Genomic DNA, 5,194 nt, shown 5'->3' with positions numbered 1-5,194 from the left:
GGATTTTTAATATTTGTAGCCTACAGATAACTAATAGTAGCCCAAAAAGTAGCGTGTCGCCCAATTGTAAATTTTTGTAGCGGGGACACTAGGAAAATCGCCCAATCCGCTACTTATCGCCCAATCTGGCAATAGTGATTATCGACATAAATTTGTTAACAATCACAACACAAAAATTACACACACAAAACCAAATGCAAACACGTTAGCCACAAACTGATTGAATACGCATAATTACAAGCTGAAAGTTCCATTTTATGTACTTATCCAACAGATTTGGTTTCATGGAACCTTCCCACACATTCACGTCATTGTACTTGTTGAAGAATCAGAGTAGTCTTCAGTACCTATTCAACTTCTGAATTCGATAAATAATACTCAAAACAGGATTAAGATCATGACACTGATTTCTAAGATTTTACTTCCCGTTTACATCGTTTTTCTCTGAGAGAAACCAACATCATTTTGGCTGCTGTCGTCGCTAAGGGAAATCAGGGCTAGTACTAAACAGCGATAAAGTGTAGATGAATCACTATTTCGCCCTGTTTAGTAGTACTAGCCCTCGGGGATCAAATGTTCCTAAGCGAATTGGTTATTTCACATATGCATTAGGGATTTCGTAAAATCCCTGTTTTAAAATATTCCCTGTAACACCTACATTTTAATGAGACACCTTAGTCAAAATCTTCACTGGGAATAGTCATTCGTCAAGAAAATGGAAGCCATTTTCCCACTTGGATTTAACTGGCACGTAAACCCCTTCCATTTTGCAATACATTACTTACCGACGAGTGTCCACTTTAATATCTAAACTAAAAGACCAATTTTCATCCATCCTCTTGATGCATTTAATTCTCGGCTCATTATGAACCCTCCCTCTCGTAGCCTACAACTACTTGCTGTAACATTAGCACTTCAGCCAATTACTCAAGTCCTTTAAACGATCTATTTCAACTATGCATCTATCGACTTGCTTTTATATCCTCCTATTCTCTTAACGCTAATTGAAACTTATTTTAAGACCGTTTATTTCCAATAATCAGCGTGAGAATCATTTTTCAAAAAACACTCGATTAGCAGAATAGTTGCAGTATAGATATTTAGCAGCTGAAATCGTTTCACTGATGGTCTGCTTAATAACTCCAATATATTTCACATTTAGACAATTCAGAGATGACTCAGAAAGGGAACCGGAAATCTTGAGAGACTATCCTTTTACGGCGGTCGTGTGAGAAGTGAGAACCACGAGGTTTCTGACGTGAATCATTCATGACATCTCAAGAATTTCCCTCCCACACTCATCACCAGTTCAAGCAAGACCTGTGTTGACTCGTTGCCAGATGGAAGAAGAGATAATATAGTTATGCGGTAAGTTCCTGAACAGCAAAAGAAATCCAAACTTCGGTCATTATTTAGATGTTATTCCTGAAGAGTATTTTTTTGGTGGTGTGGATAGGTATCATGATCGAACAATGTCGATAGCTTTTCTTTGGACCTTGGCCGGTTATTGCGCGTTTGGCTGAAAAAAGAAAGAAAAAAAAAAATTAGTCATTCAGTCGTGGGCACAAGGCTGATTGAGCCGAGGTTAGACACCCAGGGGTTCTTCTTTCAACGGAAGTGGACGATTACTAGGAATTCGAAAAATGAGGACCTGCCTCCCAACCTAAGCTGTGATGGCGCGTAAGTTTCTCCTTTCCTGTCACGGAATGCAAAGCTACCTTTTCGAAGAAGGCGTCTGTCTGATCGTTCCTGTTGGTGGAAAGGAAATATTCCTGAGAATAGTCATTGTTTTTGAAATTTTTTAAATGATAGTTTTACCTCGTCAGATCTTAAATGTACTCTGTAAGGTACTACAAACCATGTTAACGCTCTTTCTGGGAGTGAAATTGTACTTGCAATTTCTCATAAGAGCAATCTGGGTTTTACAGGTAAAAACAAATTAGCATCAATTATATATTGACGCAGTTTACACCATACAAACAAATGAACTAATCTGGCCTACTCTGGCGTTTTCAAATTATCCCTAAAAATAAGCGTGGAATGTTTGACACGTTCTTTAGGTTTTAGTCAGTTTAAAAAGAAGTGCAGTGCTCTTCGGCATAACATTGAAATTACAGAAACCGGCTTGCATAGACAAATAAATAGGAAAAATTAGTAGACGAGGAGAAAGTTCTGTGGTCCAGTTCTTCTTCTTACTACGAAAAAAATAATGCCACTGCGAACTTTCCAGCAAACTTGTCCAATTCTATGTGTACTGTAAAGCAAAAACTGAATACTGTGAAGTGCTTTTGCCAGCATCCCAAGTCTCTGTAGGGTTAACAGTACAGATAAGGAATCCATTAACTCCCACTTACGCTATGCGTTATAGATAAAAGGTTGACTTGTCGTATACCGGATATTCATATAAAGAAAATTAACGCAGAGAGAGAGAGAGAGAGAGAGAGAGAGAGAGAGAGAGAGAGAGAGATTCATTTACAACAAACTGAGTATCTAACCATGCTTGATAGAAGTCTAATTAATTCCAGCCTCCTCCTAGCAGCAATCTGCAGTAGGCCTATATCAATTCGTTTCCCTCCTACTGAAACGGCAAGACCTGTAGTACTACAGGTCCGCGAGACGAAGCCAAGTTCTCAAATGCCTTCCTTGACATCACACCTCCCCCTCCCCCAAGCCTCCGCCCTCCGTCTCATTGTTGTCGTTTCAGAGAAACCGCTGGAAACGGCGGAAATGATTCCCGTTGCACGAGCTGCGTGCATGATCTGTTCCCGGTTTCCCTAAGTGTATTTCTTGTTCACGTACAACCGTGTAACAAAGACACCGTTTGGAGTTCCGGGTATTGAGCAAAGCAGGTATCCTAATCAACTTTTAATTTAGGAATTTCTCTTCCTAAACATTAAGGAAACGATGACCACAAGTTCATGGAAATGCACCGTGGGCCTCTTTCCGTGTAACAGAAGCGGACGACATTTCCGTTCTAGACCTGGAAGTACTTAATTGAAGAATACAGTTACGTATAGTTAGTCTACAAAGATGCACTGAGTTTCTCCTCATAATTTAAACATTTATCATAACCGTAGGGTTTTAAAGCGAGGGTCATTAAATTTATAACCTTTAATGGTAGTTCCTCAGCGTACAATTATCGTACACTGGTTAGTGTAGGTCGTATATCCGCTCGCTGACGGGTAAGATAAATCCTACCTGGAACCTTCTTAGGATCTTACGACGTCATGAGTGACGTCACAGAGTTCTCGCGATCGCCCTCTCGCTCTCTTACTCATTACTCAGCTCTCAAGTGGAGTTTCCCAGTATTTGAGAGGATGACACGACGCGGAGGAACGGCTGGTATATATAAGGGCAGTTGAGCGGTCGTAGAGTCAGACATCAAGAGGACTTTGCTTCAGGGGGATACACACGCAAGCACACACATTTACACACACACACACACACACACACACACACACACACACACACACAAGTCCTCTCCAAGGATTATCCGAATTCGTGCTTTCATCAGTTTTTAAGGTAAGTACCGCGTATATCATACCGTTCTTGTCTCATATGGTCTTAATTAAATGCCATTTTCTTTAGTATATGTGTGTGCACGGTTATCCAAAATTTAATATTTGTCTTATTTTCCATCTGCTTAGTCATTTATATGCACCTTTTTCTTTTATATCCTGCTGCAAAACAGATAGATGTCTCCTTACCCAGTTCTTCGAAGACTGATGACGAGTACTTAGTCGAACTTTTTTAGGAAATTGCTTTCCAGTTGGATCTCAACTTGGCGTAGTGGTACTAGACTCAGCAGTTTCTGGGCTTCGATAGTCGCTATAGAGGCTCATTCAGCATCGCCTTTTTTTCGGGTTTGGTGTCGTCGAACTCCTGAAGATCAAGCTCACTGCCAAGGGTTGCAGGCGCCGCTCCTAAGGACGTTCCTCTCGCCAGTCTTCGTCAGTGCACTCACGGCCTCCCTCGGAGTCTCTTATCTGCGCTAAAGACGCCTGGCTCTAAGAGACACGTCGCGAGTTTGTGGGAGCATGAGGCCAGTATTTTCTTCCAACTTTTACAACTAGGGCCAGTGATGCGTTGCTACGACTGACGATAGGAACACCATGCTTGCAAACCTCTTCGTTAGTAGTACTAAGATTATACGTTTATTTTAAGTAGCGGTCAGGTATTTTATACTAAGGCGTTGAATACTCAGGGCATTTATGAATGGATTCTTATGGCTTCATTCTTTAGAATAAGTAAGCACATGTTATTGTCTATATAACTATATACCTCATGCGTGTTGAAATGGTGTCGTGCAGCGATAATGACATTGGATTCTCAGGGCATTGTAGAATTTGTTACATTAATTTTAAGATGTATTGTATATAAACGCGGTCACAAACACATACACACACACACATGTGTATGTGTATGTGAGTGCATGCGTTTTGTTGTACGTAAACTGTTGCATTTCTCGGTGTCAATAGTTACAGACCCGTGACTACCAGCTTTCGGTTTCTGATAGCACTGCCATATCACTTAGTACTAAGGACAGTTCTCAATAGGGTTGTTTCTGTTCTTCTCAGTATTCGAACCCTTTCCTAAGGGAGTTGTAACTTGTATTCCCACCATAATGTTGTTGTAAGGAAACTTTATTCTTGTCTCAATAAAACATGTTGGCGAGGGCTTTGTGTGATTCATTCCTATCACTAATTCTACCAGAGATAGGCTACATGAAATACCTCAGGCCCGTGCCCAGTTTTTTATGGGGAGGGGTGTCGTTTTTCTCAAAACTGGACCTTTTCTTCTGTAAATGTCATTGCATATACAGGTCTATACAAGACGAAATACTTGAAAATGTTATGTTATTTGTATTAAGAAGAAAAATTGGATATGCGGTCTATGCCCTTCTACCCGATTAGATGTTATTCAAAGTAGTGACTTTGGTTAACAGAATTTCACTTATAATGTTGAAAGTTTGCAACGAAATTCAAGAATATTTCTTCAGTTTTATTGATTGATTCTTTTATTATGTTAACAATAGCATGCATATTACTTTAATTGTTGTTACATTATAAAGTTGGACTTAATAAAAAACGTCTGATTTATGTAGTATTGGACGTGGTGGCGGAAAGTAGATACAATCTATATATAATTTCATGTATTATCGTGACGAATATCTATAAATGTCGTCTGAGCCTTA

General features: G+C 39.8%; 1 long non-coding RNA gene across 1 annotated transcript; it reads left to right on the top strand.

Moving 5' to 3' along the window:
- Positions 1 to 189: 189 nt before the first annotated feature.
- On the top strand, positions 190 to 5,194 carry LOC135217698 (uncharacterized). Its single transcript, XR_010315167.1, has 2 exons — positions 190 to 3,522; positions 3,692 to 5,194. It is a non-coding gene; the product is annotated as an uncharacterized LOC135217698 (long non-coding RNA).

This window comes from Macrobrachium nipponense, chromosome 7 (assembly GCF_015104395.2).
Source record: "Macrobrachium nipponense isolate FS-2020 chromosome 7, ASM1510439v2, whole genome shotgun sequence".
Lineage (NCBI taxonomy): Eukaryota > Metazoa > Arthropoda > Malacostraca > Decapoda > Palaemonidae > Macrobrachium > Macrobrachium nipponense.
Note: the sequence above shows the minus strand (reverse complement) of the source record. Positions and strands in the feature narration are given on the sequence as shown.